Raw genomic sequence first — 14,450 nt, 5'->3', positions numbered from 1 at the left:
GTTTTTTATTTTGCTGAATGTTATATGTGGGATTTTTTTTCTAGCAAAACAAATAGACAAAGTAGGATCTTGTAGTCTCCAAATCACTAAGTCAATTCTGTGCGGTAGTCAGGTGGCTTCATAAATAGGTCAGGTCTAGAATCAGGAAGACCTGAATTCAAATCTAAGCTCAGACACTTACTAGTATTGTGACCCTCGACATGTCATTTAACCATTGTTTCTTTTAATTCAAATAGCAAGCTACTTCAGTACCTTTGCCAAGAAAATCCCAGGGACAATATGGTCCATGGGGTGATGACAAATTGTTCGTAATTGAACAACAGCAGCTCTTTGGTCAAGTCTGGGAAGACATCTTGGGACTTGCCTTGCTATCTGTTGCTTGGAAGAACAAATCTTAAACTCAGACACTATTTGTGTGACCCTCAGCATGTCATTTAACCATTGTTTGTCTTAATTCATGGGAGAAAAAAATAGCAACTCACTCCAGTACCTTTGCCAAGAAAACCCCAGGGACAGCATGGTCCATAAGGTGATGAAAAGTTGGTCACAATTGAACAAAAGCAGCTCTTTGGTCAAGTCTGGGAAGACATCTTGGAACTTGCCTTGCTATCTGTTGCTTGGAAGAACTGAGTAGAAGGAGCGATAGGCTTTGCCTTTTCTTCTCCCTGAAATGTCATCTACTGCCTCAAAGCCAAGCCAAGGAAGAAAGCTTTCAAGAGATCTACAATTATTGGGCTTAGAGGAAGTCTGCTTTATCATTTCTGGAGAATATGCCACGTTGAACTGATAAAAGGAGTTTTCTAATCTGGAAGTTCCTCCTAAACACACACACACACACACACACACACACACACACACACAAATCTCTATTCCTTACACCTGTTTATTTCTTTAGTGTTATACAGTGTTACTATTACCTCTAAAGGGAGATTATTACATTTTTGGATATTTTTAATTATTAAGAAATTTTCCTACATATTTAAAAGGATTGCACATATTTAACCTTAAAAAGTGTACTTATACACAATATCTAAAGTGCTAAATCAACAGCTTAATAATTAAGTTCTTGCTATATTATTGATCATTACTATATTAAAATACATTTCATCAAAAATTTAAAAAAATCAAATTTTCCTTACTAAATTTCCTTATTAAAAGCTATATTGACTTCTCTGGAACTTTTAAAATCTACCAATCCTCCTTCTGCCCTGGGGAACAAGTGAAATAAAGCTAACACCTTTTTCAAATAATTGATTTTCAAATACTTGAGGATAGCTATCATGTTTCTCTTTGAGTTTTCTCTAGATTCCATCTTATATGGCAAAATCTTGGAATCTTTCCACCATCCTTGCTGCCCTTTTCTTAATGTTCTTCATCTTAGACATAAAATTCCTAAAATTTATTGCCAGAATGAACATAATACTGGAGAATGGCAGTATACTCTTAGACTTGAGCATCTTAATACTTTACAAAGATTTGTGTCCTCATACATGTGATCTTTACATTATACTGGGATCAGCTCACTCATGGTTGGAGTGATTTGCTTATATTTATACTGTATGATTGTCTACTATATCCTCCAAAAACTTCACCACAAAGTCTACTTTCACCATACTGGGGGCCTTTCTCAAATTGTTTTATTATCTATGGATAACTTCATTAATAACTCCAATGGAGCATCTCAACTATCTATTGATTATTCCTTAATGTCACTAAGTAACCAACTCATCTTGAATGCGTCCTTGACACCATTTCTGTGCATAATTCTTTGTGCATAATGTGTATTCCTGATTGAGACAGCATGGCACAATTTTGGACTTGGAGTCAGGGATGCTTGGGGGTTTGAAGAGTACTACAGATACTAGCTATGTGATCTTGATCTTATCTTTCTGAGTCTTGATTCTCCTCTTCTGTAAAATAAGGATATTTTAGTATCTATTTTAAGGGATCAAATAAAATATAAAGTGTTTCTCAGTCCTAAAGTGCTATGAAAATATTAGATTTATAACAATAATACTGGATTGCAGTTTGCTTATACTCACCATTTATTTCTTTATTAATTTGACTATAGTTCCTTTGATTGTCAGTTTCAATTGAGGACAAAATGTTCCATAACTTGTTACCAGCCAAGAACTTTAAAAGAACTTTAGTTTTAGAAAACATGAAACATGGGGATCATTAAAAGAATTTTGCAAATTTGCATGGACCAAACAGGAATGTTCCTGTTCCATTCTGGCTTCAAATTATTTTCCATTTGCACTGTCTGTCCAAGGTACACATACACACACACTTGCATGAGGCACTGTAGGTTGTCTATACAATTATATGTCATAATTTGGACAGCAGGCATTCTCTATCCACTTAGTTTTTCTTGGGTTAGATAAAACTCTTTAGGTTAGGTCAAACTCTTTTGTATGTTTGTGGAAATCATTTTGGAGGTCCTGAGGTGTTCTACTTGAACTTTAAGTGGTACTTAATATAATTAGCACAATTTCATCTGCCTTTAGCAGTCTTATAGACCTTGCTAGGTATTATCTCTTAAATTTGAGTTTTGTGCCAAATCTCCTTAATGATGATGGCAGACATCTTTTTTGGTCCCTACTTCTTTTTCTCACTCTTTTTTTCTTGCCAGAGTCATTGAATAAAATTATCTCTTTTAACTTTTTGGAAATTTTCCATAATTTTGACATATGTATGGGGGATAATTTGTTGAGAGGGGGAAGAGACTTTAAGATGATGTTTTTAAAATTTTGCTGAATGAAATGTGTTTTTTCCCTAGAAAACAAATAATAGACAAAGTACAAAGTAGGATCTTGTAGTCTCTAAATCACTTAATTAACTCTATGAGGAAGCTAGGTGACCTACAATCAGGAAAACCTGACTTCTAATATGGCACTTATTAATTATGTGACCCTCACCATGTCATTTAACTTCTATTTGTCTTCTATTTATCTTAAACCATGGGGGAAGAAAATGGCAAACCACTCCAGCATCTTTGCCAAGAAAACTCCATGGTCCATGGAGCGATGAAGAGCTATACACAACAACAAAAATATTGGGAATGTTGTGGCTACTGTGCAATAACACTCATAAAAACTTACCTTATGTCTTCTAATATCCTCATTAAGGATGCTTTTGCATGGATTATCTTCATGAAAATTATATGTAAATGAAAAAAGTATTCATAGGTCAGTAGATACTGATGTTTTCTTGTTTTCTTTCTCTCTCCTTTTTTTTTTTTCTGATGTCAGGGGAGAGATATTGAAGTCTGAGAGTTTTTCAAGTCCTTAGTATCTTTCCCTTCCATCATATATTGTGAAAACTGATAAAATTGTTGTTGCGCTCATCATGAGTCTCCTCCAAAAGTGTGTAGTCTAGTCCCAAACAATTTTCTATTCTTTTTATTCATCACTATTTTCAATTCAACAAGAAGTATAGCTGAGATTGGAATGTTATAGTCCAAATATTGTCTCTGTTTTGTTCAAAGATTAAAAAAGAAAGAATTTCATATGAAAATCTTTATAGATTTTTTCTATCTTTCATGTATTTGTTGCCCTCCTTTCAATTTTATCTTTCTGCTCTCAAGATGACTTTGCTTGGGTAGGGCCTCTCATCTAGCTTTCTTCAAAAATTGACTTTGTCTAAATTTCACTCGTTGATGAGGCAATACTGCTTGTGATTTTCTATCAACTATCTGTCAGATATATATACTTCAGAATAGAAAAACAAACAAAATAGAAAAAGAAAAAGGCATAAAAAAGAAGAAATCATTGTCATTTATACAACAGAAGGAATGTAAACAACAGGTTAACACAATAAATATCAGAAATAGGATTTCTCTCATAAAACTTAAATTTTTTTTTGATATTCTAAATTGTAAAATCATCAAGATGTTCTTCTATACACAAAGAGCAGAAAGTTTATATTAAACTGTGAATCTCTTTATGTACAAATTTTCTGTCTTTTTAATTTGAAAAATGCATAACAAATTTATTATCTTATTTCCAAAAGTTTTTCAGATTGTTTCCTTCTGAACCTCCTTTTGTTCTCTTATGTTTCATTAATATTCCTTTTCCCTTTTCCTTTTCCCATCTCTCCTTCTTCTCTCTTTTTGCTTCTCTCCCTCCCTTTCTATATCCTTCCTTTCCTCCTTCCTTCCTTCCTTCCTTCCTTCTATTCTCCCTCTCCTTGCCCCCTCCATAACAAATTTAAACCTTTCTTGTAAGAAGAAAGCATAGCTAAATAGATCCACATACTACAAATGTGTACCTCATTCTGTACTTCACTATCAAGAGATGGGAAACATCATTTAGAGATCTCTGGAGTCATAGTTGGTCATTGTATTGCTTAAAGTTCTTAAGTCTTTCAACATTCTTTTTCTTTACAATGTTTAGTCATTTTCTTTTTTAATGGCAGGTTTTTCTTTATTAGAAAAAATGCTTGTTTGACCAGTTGATCATTTATCTCTTGGAAGAAGGGTTCTTGTTTTTAACATATGAATCAATTTTTTTTAATATATTGGCCATCAAATATTTATCAGAGAAACTTTCTGCAAAATATTTTCTCAATTGACCTTTTATTTTCTGATTTTAGCAGCACTGAATTTATGCAATAGCGTTTGAATTTTGTGAGATCAAAATTGTTCACTTCATCTATTCTAATCCTTTCTGGTTATACTTGTTAGGTCCTTGTTAGGTTATATTTCCCCTACCTATAGCTCTCTATATTTCTAATTTGTTTATTTTGAATGTATTTTGTGAAATATAGTGTGAGATGCTGATCTAACTCTGTCTGCTAGAGTTCATTCCAGTCTTCCTAGAAAAAATGTTTTTAAATAGTAAATGGATCTTTGCTAATAGTATTTGACTTAGGGTATATTGAAAACCATGCTACTAAGTTTGTTTTTGATTCTTATATTCCTAATTTATTCCACTAATAAGCTTTTCTATTTTTGATTGTTTTTGTCATTAATATTGGCAACTATTTATATTTTACAGAATATGGAAACAATTCTGCAGTCCTGGTATTAATCAAAACTGATCATGAGCTATATAGTCTCTTAAAAATAGGGTGTCCCAAAATGCTTAAATAGTTTTAAGCTATTAGATCTTTAATCTCCACTAAGCACTTTTGGGATATCTAGTACATCATTGTAGAATCTTTGTTAGGTTTATTTAAAACTTTTTTTAAGAACATTTATTTGGAGTACTAGTCTACAGATTTATTTTTCTGTTTTGAATTTCTTTAATTTAGGTATGAAGAACATATACTATAAAGGAGTGGAGTAGGATTCTGTCTTCTATTTTTTTTTTCAAACAGTTTATGTAATTTTAAAATTAATCATCTTTTGACTGTTTGATCGAATTCATCTGTAAATTCACATGATCCTGGGATTTTTGTCTTTGGAAGCTCCTTATAGCTTATTCAATTTAAATAATTTTTGAAATAAGGTTACTTAAATTCTTTTTTCTCCTTTTAATCTGGATATTTTAGAAGTATTCATCTAATGTTGTGTCCAGATTAGTTCTCTGAAGGATCTCGGTATCAGCCCGAGTCCTTGGTCTTAGAACAGGATTGATGAGGCGGGACTCGCTGTGGATGGTCAAACATGGAGTCCGCTTATTCCAAATTCACTCACCCTTACTTATATACCCCGATACCCTAATATAATCAAAGCAACACTGCACATGCACTAACTATATATTGTGCCTGTAGAATCACATAAACCACTTGTGTAGATGATTCTTTGCCACTTGGCATCACTCTGCTTCAATTACAACACAGGTTGTCACTGCCCCCTGACTTCTCAGGAAGACCAAGAGCCCTTAGGGGAGATGGGGAGTTGAACCAGACATTGTTCTCTCTGGGCTGAAGGGTCTTATACTTCACCCAGAGTTTCCCCACTATCTGTGGCCCTCTACAATTTAAGTTAATGAGCAAATAATTGGATAAAATAATGTTGACTGTTTTCATTATTTCACCTTTAATTATTGTGAATTTTCCTTTTTATCTTATTTTGATAATTAGCCTCTTTTTAAAAAATAAAATTATTTAAGAGTTTATTAGTTGACTTAAAAACAGATCTATAGTTTGTTATCAACTTCTAAACATCTATTTGCTAATCTTTATTTTAGCATTTTTTTTGTTTAGTTGAATTTTATATATTACTTTACTAGTTTTTTTAAATTTTTACAAAATTTATTGAAACATTTTTTTCTTTTCTTTCTTTCTTTTTTTCTGAAGCAATTGGGGTTAAGTGACTTGCCCAGGGTCACACAGCTAGGAAGTGTTATGTGTTTGAGAACAGATTTGAACTCAGGTCCCTGACTTCAGGACTGGTGCTCTATCCACTGTTCCACTTAGCTGCCCCCTTTCTCTTTTCTTAAAGAAAGTGTCTAGTGATTATATATATATATATATATATATATTTTTTTTTTACCTGATTGCTTTTTTGCATATCAAAAGTTTTGGTATTTTGTCTTTTTGTTATTTTTGATGAAATTACCTATTGGTTCTTTGAATGGTTTTTTTGTTCTATTATTTCTTTAGAATTAAACAATAGTCTCCACTGAATTTAACCTTTTCTTTAAATGTTCCATTTTAGTTATAATGTGTTGTGAACAGCAAAACCTGTTTAATATTTCTATTTCTTTTCATTTCTTTTTGAGGTTTTTATTCTCTAATGCATGGTTAATTTTGTAAAGGTACTATATACACCTGAAAATGTGTAAACTCTTTCCTATTCCCATTAAATAACTATAAGAGAACTATTATTTCTAACTTTTGAAAACATCTATGAATGTGTTTATTATTTTTCACCTAGCTTGTTTGTTAGATTTATCTAGGATTGAGGTGTTTATATTTAAGTGTGAAACTAATTTTTTTCTCCCTGTAACTCAATTAATTTTTACTTAAAGCACTGCTGTTGTTGCCTTATTTGAGCTATTCATTGTTATCTAGTGCTATTCCCCTTTTTTGTATAGCTGAAGTTTTTTCTGTTCTTTATTTTTACTCTATGAAATATTTCAAGGTTTTTAACACAGTCCAGTTTTCCATGGTTAATCATGATTGTAGGCCCCACAAGATTTTTTAAATTTTATTTTTATATATGTTATTGTTTTAAATCCAGCATACCTCTAGTAAGAGGTAGGTAGTATATTCCACTATAGTTCTATGAACTTCCACTAGGTTTATAATTTCTTTTTATCAGATTCTAAAGTCTTTTAAAAAAATTTTTTTTTTCCTTGAGGCTAGGGTTAAGTGATTTGCCCAGGGTCACACAGCTAGGAAGTGTTAAGTGTCTGAGACTAGATTTGAACTCTGGTCCTCCTGAATTCAAGGCTGGTGCTCTATCCACTGCACCACCTAGCTGCCCCTAAAAATTTTTTTTAATAATATTGTCTTCATATAAATTGTTCTTCTCATGTCATTCCCAAATAGTGGGTTAGCTACTAAAGAAAAGAGCTGCTATCAATATTCTTATCTTTTCACTTTTTATTTGATCTCTTTGAGGTATAGCCTTACTAGTAGGTATAACTTGGTCAAAGAGTATGTGAAATTGAATAAATTTGGGGGAGAATTCTCCATTGCTTTCCCAGAATGGCTGTACTAATTTGAGGTTCCACCAACAGGGCATCAGTGTACCTGTTTTCCCATAGACCCTCCAAGACTTTTTCTCTTGTCATCTTTGCTAGTTTGATGGGTATGAGTTAGAAATGCAGAATTGCTGTAATCTGTACTTTACTTTCTATTAGGAAGTTGGAGCATTTTTTCACATAGGTGATAGCTTGGATATCTTCCCTGACCCTTGTCTCTTCACATACTTTGACTGTTTATCTTTTGGGATGGGTATTAATCTTAGATGTCTGATTTGAATTCCTATATATTTTAGATAATAGTCTTTTAACAAAGATACTTGTAAAATGTATATATTCCTTTCAATTGCCTTTCAGAATTTCCAGTGTCATTTCTAATTTTTATCAAGTTCCAACTGGGTGGTTAACTTCTCTTTTTAATCTTTTAGTTAGATTTGTCTAAATTTGAAAGTGGTATACTAAGGTTCCACTACTAGAGTTTTACTTTCTCTAGAAATTAATTTTTCCTTTTAATTTAAAAATTTTCTTAATTGAATATTATATTGTTTGGTGAATATAATTATTGATACTGGTTTGTTATCTATGGTACCTTTAAGAATGATTTCTCTCAGAACTAATCCAATTCCAATTGATCAATGATAGACAGAATCAGCTACATCCAGAAAAGGAACACTGGGAAATGAGTGTAAACTGTGAGCATTGTTTTTTCTTTTGTTTTGTTTTGTTTTTCTTCCCAGATTATTTTAACCTTCTGAATACAATTCTTCCTTTGCAACAACAATAATTCGGTTCTGCACATATATATTGTACCTAGGATATACTATAAGATATTTAATATGTATGGGAATGCCTGCCATCTAGGGGAGGGGGTAGAGAGGAGGGGAAAAATTCAGAACAGAAGGGAGTACAAGGGATAATGTTGTTTAAAAAAAATTACCTATGCATATGTACTGTCAAAGAAAATGTTTTAATTATAAAAATTAATAAAAAATACTTATAAAAAAGAATGATTTCTCTCCTTATCTCTTTATCATGCTTTTATTAATTTGTAGCCTTTTCTGAAATCATGATTTGTCACTTTTTTTTGAAACTGAAGCACAATAAATTTTTCTTCAGTTCTTCATTTTAACCCTATATGAATCTTTATAAATCAATTGTGTTTCTTGTAAACAGTGTATTGGATTCTATTTTCTAATACATTCTGCTAATGTTGTCCATTTTATTGGTGAGTTTATGCCACCCACATTTGCAGTTTTAATTTTGTGTTTTTCCTCTAACCAATCCTCTTGTACTTCTTCCTCTTTTTACTCCTGTTCTCACCTTAAAATGTTCCCTGTATAAATAAAAAGGTAAAATATATAGAATCTGCCTGATACTCAAGATCTATTAGTGAAATAATTTATTTCAACATTTTATCAATTCTTCTTTTGCCCTTGCCTGATTTCTAATTTTTATTCTTTCTCTTTTTTAAAAAAATCTATCCTTCCTTTCTTATATGTTGGAGTTTGCTTTGCTTATGACTATTCCCTTTGTGTGTGATCAGCCCTTGTTTATTTCATTTGGAGTGAAGGTTATATGGTACCTGTTTCTTCTACTTCTTTCAAGTTTTTATATCTTTGTCATTTACCCCAATTGTTAAACAAAAAATATATCACCTTTTTTCTTATCTCTTCCCTAGTATATTCATTCACTCTCCCTTCCTTTTTCCTTCCTTTTAAAACCATCAGAAATAGAAAACAAAAGAATACCCTCAGAAATTTCTTTCTTCCTTCCAAAGATTTTAAAAATTTTAAAAGATTCTTTCCTCTTTTTTTCCCTATTAGACTGTAAATACTTCATCTTCATTCAGGCCCTTTCAATTGCTCACATGTATTTATCTTTCTAGTTTTCTCTTGATTCCTGTGTTTGCATTTCAGAATTTTTATTCAGATATGGCCTTTTCATCATGAATGCTTGAGAAGACCATATTTTTAAAAGGTACCTTTTCCCTCTCCTTAAGATGATCAGTCTCATAAGGTAAGTTATTCTTAATTGTTTATGTTTATCCTTGTAGAAAATTTTATCACTTAACTTTTTATGTGCTGGAACTCTATCTTCCCAGAAATCAGCTGGAGTCAGGATCACTAAACGTCTTTATTCTTGATCTTTACCGTCCCCTCCAACGCCAGGTCACGAGTGCGAGCGAGCGTGAGTTCCACCACCCAAGTTTCTCCTACTCCTCCCACACAAGTCACTTCCACCTCTTTGTCCCACCAATCAAGTCAGCACAGAACAGCTGGGGAGGGTCAACCTTCAAACAAGTTAATAGGGAACTATCCAATTGGCAATTAGTCTCATGTGCTTCATTATCCAAGTGCATTGCTCAGTTCTAGCCCTTTACATTTATGTTTTATAGTTGTCACTGTTAAATCTTTATACTTGACTCCTTTATACTTGAAACTCTTTCTTTCTGGATGCTTGCATTTCCCCCCCACTCTGATTGGAAAGTTTTAGATTTTGTCTAAGATATTCCTGGGAATCCTAATTTTGTGCTTCCTTATAGAAATTCACTGGTGGGTTCCATTTTTACTTTCCTCCAGTTCTAGTAAATCTAGATATAGATTTCATGAAATGTTGTATTCAAGTGTTTTTTATAATGATATTCAGATAATCTTATGACTATTAAATTATTTCTCCTTGACCTACTTTTCAGGTTGTTTTTGATTGTATATGCACCTTATTTTTTTTTTTTTTTCTTTTTATGTTCTCAGGATCTTTGAGTTCTATTCTAATTTTAGAGTCCACTTTCTGGGTGAGATTTTTAACCTGTTTTATTTTATTCTTCATTATTCATTCATCTATCTATCTATTTATTCTTTAAGTCCTTTTCCTCTCCCCCACTTTGGGCTCTTATTTACATCTTGCTTAATTTTTTTCCAGATATCTTAGTTTTTGTGGCCAACCATTTCCCACTTGAGATGCTGTTTGTACATGCTATGAAGTTACTCTCTTAACCTCTGTCTACTTCTTGAGTATCTCTCCATTAACATGAAAGACTATTTCTTCATAACTCTGGATAATTTGATACTTTGCATTGTGGCTATATTTTTCCTTAAAATGCCTTTTTCAGTAGAGTAGTAATATTCTGGTCTTAATTTTGATGCCTACTGCTGGCTCTCACTTCTCCTGGTGCTCTGGTCTCAGAATACTAACAACTTCAATATCTCTCATTAGATCATTGTCATTAATTATACTATCCTCAGTCATGGTGCTTTTCTGCCCTTTCTAGGGATTCCTTATTATGGTCATAGCTACAGGCATGGAATAGGCTTTTCTATTCAAGTCACTGTCATGGGCTGATATGGTGCAAATGAGTTTTGTATTTCATGTGGGATTCCTCTTATAGCACCTGTGACTTTTTGTGCTTTTTTTGTTTTAGATTAATTAAGAGTTCACTAATGTTTCTTTGAATTTCTTGATTATTTTTTGATCAGTTGTCCTTTGTAGATCATTACTAGAATATCACAATGTTGACATTTGAGAGTTGGTCCAACTCATGTATAAAAGGAATCTATAATATAAAATAAATAACCAACAAGTTCTTCTCTAATTTCTGTTTGAAGACTTCTTAAGAGGGGGACCGGTTGCAAATGCAATTCAACAAAAGTACATTCCCTCCAAGCAAGATAACATTTTATGAACAAGAGTACTACCTGACAATAGAATGTCAATGGATTTGTCTCAGTTAGCCAAAGACCCTAATTTTGAAGACTTAACTTATTTTTATAAGGATAACATAAGGAGAACAAAACAGAGTAAGTGACATCATGGGATTGAGGACAACATTACTGGTTACAAAGCTGAGGCATGAAGAACAATATGATTGGTTGGTGGGAATATGGGTTAACAACAGCCTCCTTCTTTCCCTTCTGTGACTAAGAATTGGTGTTTAATTCCACTTACAAGGTCAAAGATATTGATCCCAACTTCTTTAGACAGCTCTAATTCCTTGAAGGATAGTTTAGTGATGTAAAGATACTAGACCAGACTCTGTGTGTCCATCCATATTTCTCAAGAATAACAGATTTTCTTGAGGCAAGAATAGAACAGTGATAACAGGACAGATAGATTTCCAAATTTAACTCATTACAAATAACTATGACAATTACAAGACAAAATCAATTAACTAAAAAATAGTATCAATAGAAAAAATGATACAGAATCAATTTAATTTTCTCAGAGCCTACTACCTTTCAAGGCAAGTCATTCTCCTTTGAGTCAGCTCTAATTACAAAGAAGTTTTTCCTAACACAAAATGTAAATTTGCCTTTTTGAAACATTCTGACAATGACTCAATTCAGTTGTCTGAGGCCAAGTAGAAGCCTAATTTCTCCTTGATAATAATTAGCCCTTTCTGTAGGTGAAGACAATTACCATGATCTCTGTCTGAATCTACTTTTCTGAAGCCTAAACTTACCCAATTCATTCACTATTGTTAGTACTCTTCTCTGGATGCTCTTCTCTGGATACTCTTCAGTTTATCTTTGTCTTTCTTAACCTGTAGTACCCAGAATCCAACATATTAGTTTAGATAAGAGTACTCTAGAATTATCATCTCTCTATTATTGGAAGTTTTGACTTTTGCTTTTTTTTTTTTTCTCCTTCTTGACTGCCTTGTCTATCACTTGCAGACTCATAATAATCTAAAATCTTCAGATTTTTTTCAGAACTACTTTCTAATCATTCTTCTATTTTATACTTGTGGACATTAATTATTTTTTGCATACAAGTACAAATTTTTACATTTATTCCTATAGTATTTAAATGTTTTACTTTCAACCCAGTATTTAGGTCTGTAAAAGTCTTTTTTGAATACTGACTTTGCCATTCACTATGCTAGTTATTTCACCCAGATTTGTTTCATCTGCAAATCTGTTAAGCATTCTATTAAAATCTTTATTCAAATAATTAGTAAAGATGTTAATTGCATAGGGTCAAACATAGATACCTAATTTACTAGCACTGGAGACTTCCTGACATTTTGACAGTGAACCAATAAGCACTAATTGCACTGAGTCTAGTCTTCCAACCAGTACTAAATCCTTCTCTCTCCATATTCTCCACAATAATAGTATGAAATATTCAATAAGAAGCATTGCTAAAAAAAAAAAAAAAAAAACCTAAGTAAACTATGTCCATACCATTCCCCTCATAAACTAGTTTAGTAACTCTGTTAAAAAAAAGGAAATGAGTTTATTTTGGCAGAACCCTTTCTTATGGAAGCCACATATTGCTTCCCTTTCCAGATGTTTGCCAAACATCTCTTTGATGACGTGTTTTAGAATTTCCCCAGTTCATTGGCGTAAAGTTAATAGACTGTGTTTTCCTCCCATTTCTTGATTATCAGGACAATATTTGTTCTTCAGTTTTTTGATATATTTCTCATGTGTTTCATGATCTTTCAGATAAAAATAATGGCTCATCAATCATATCTGCTAGTCTTTTCAAAATCTGAGAGTATATTTCAACTGGGCCAGGTGATTTGAATTTCTGAAGGGCAAATTAGATGTTTCATTAAGTCTCTTTATTTATCTTGAATACCAGTTCCTATTATTCCTTTTCAGTGTAAAAGTTGTTCTGCTTTGCAGAGAAAACAGAAACAAAAGACTTGAATAGTTCTGTCTTATCTATTCTGTCAGTTGTCACTGTCTCATCCAACTCAAACAAAGTGTTCCTTTTTCCCCCAAAATAGATTTGGAGAACAACAAAACCAAAACCAAAATCAAAACCCCTTAGGTTCCCTCACTTGCTTTAGCTCAGTATGAGCTTTAAGATTCTTCACTCTGTTTTTCATAAAATTTTTCACATTCTTGTACATCTTCTGTTGCCTATCTTTGCTTCTCTATGTAGGAGAGCTGGGCTTCTCTGTATCCTTTCTTATATCTTAATAGGAAGTGCTCAGACTTTCTTTAAATGAGTTTTTATTTCCATTGCTTCCCATTATATGATAGATCAAAAATCTTTTTTATTTTTTTTCCCATAATATTTTTACAAATAAGCTTATAGTCTAAATTGTTGATAAGATGCTAGATGTGTGATCCCAGGCAAAAGTCATTTAGCCAGTCTTGCAAGGTTATTATGAAGATTAAACTAGAAGGGATTTGTAAAGTGCTTAACATAGTGCTTGGCTGTATAATTATTCCCTTCCCTTCCCCTCTGTTTTACTTCTAGCAACAAAACAACTCAGTGAGATCCTGAAAAGTAGTCTCTGAATTCTTAGTTGTTAGAATCAACTTCATCCATTTCCTCAAAGTTGCATCTACTATCTAGATAGTTAGCAGATATAAAGACCTTGGCCCTTGGGCTTAGCCTGCTTCTGTGCCTATTTCTCTATCCACTATTAGCACAGAAGCATAGAAGAGAGTTAGGGTTTGAAAACTGGGAGAACCCAAAATCCAAAATATTTTTTTAAATTATTAGACAAAATAATTATTACATGGCTTATAATAGCCTAACCTTCAAAAATTAAGCAAAGTATTGCTACTTTTCTTCTTATTCCTTTTTTATTAAATGTCTTTGCTTTGGACTAACTGTGTTTTCTTGTTAACTATTTAAAAACTGCATTAGTGGGGGCTCATGAGCAATCTTTTTAAGGGGTAAAGTCCTGCAGAACATTTTTGATTTGAGGTAATTCTCTCCTGGGGAATGCTAGGAGAAGAGGTAAAGGGGTAGTCTTAGGCACTATATATAAGTTCTCCTAACCACTAGGAGTAGAGTCATCCTAAAAAAATTTTCACCTGCAGTAAAAACAGATTAACAGATTTGGAAGTATAGGAGAAGTGAAGTGCATCTAATTTTTCCGGGAGATTGAATAAT

At 32.6% G+C, this 14,450-nt stretch overlaps 1 protein-coding gene across 2 annotated transcripts in view; it reads left to right on the top strand.

The window, feature by feature from the left end:
• DYRK4 (dual specificity tyrosine phosphorylation regulated kinase 4) overlaps positions 1 to 14,450 on the top strand; it is a 70,848-nt gene that overhangs the window by 10,243 nt on the left and 46,155 nt on the right. The window lies entirely within an intron of this gene.

This window comes from Sminthopsis crassicaudata, chromosome 5, assembly GCF_048593235.1.
Source record: "Sminthopsis crassicaudata isolate SCR6 chromosome 5, ASM4859323v1, whole genome shotgun sequence".
In the NCBI taxonomy this organism is placed as follows: domain Eukaryota; kingdom Metazoa; phylum Chordata; class Mammalia; order Dasyuromorphia; family Dasyuridae; genus Sminthopsis; species Sminthopsis crassicaudata.
The sequence above is the reverse complement of the archived record's forward strand: the minus strand, read 5'-3'. Positions and strand labels throughout refer to the sequence as shown.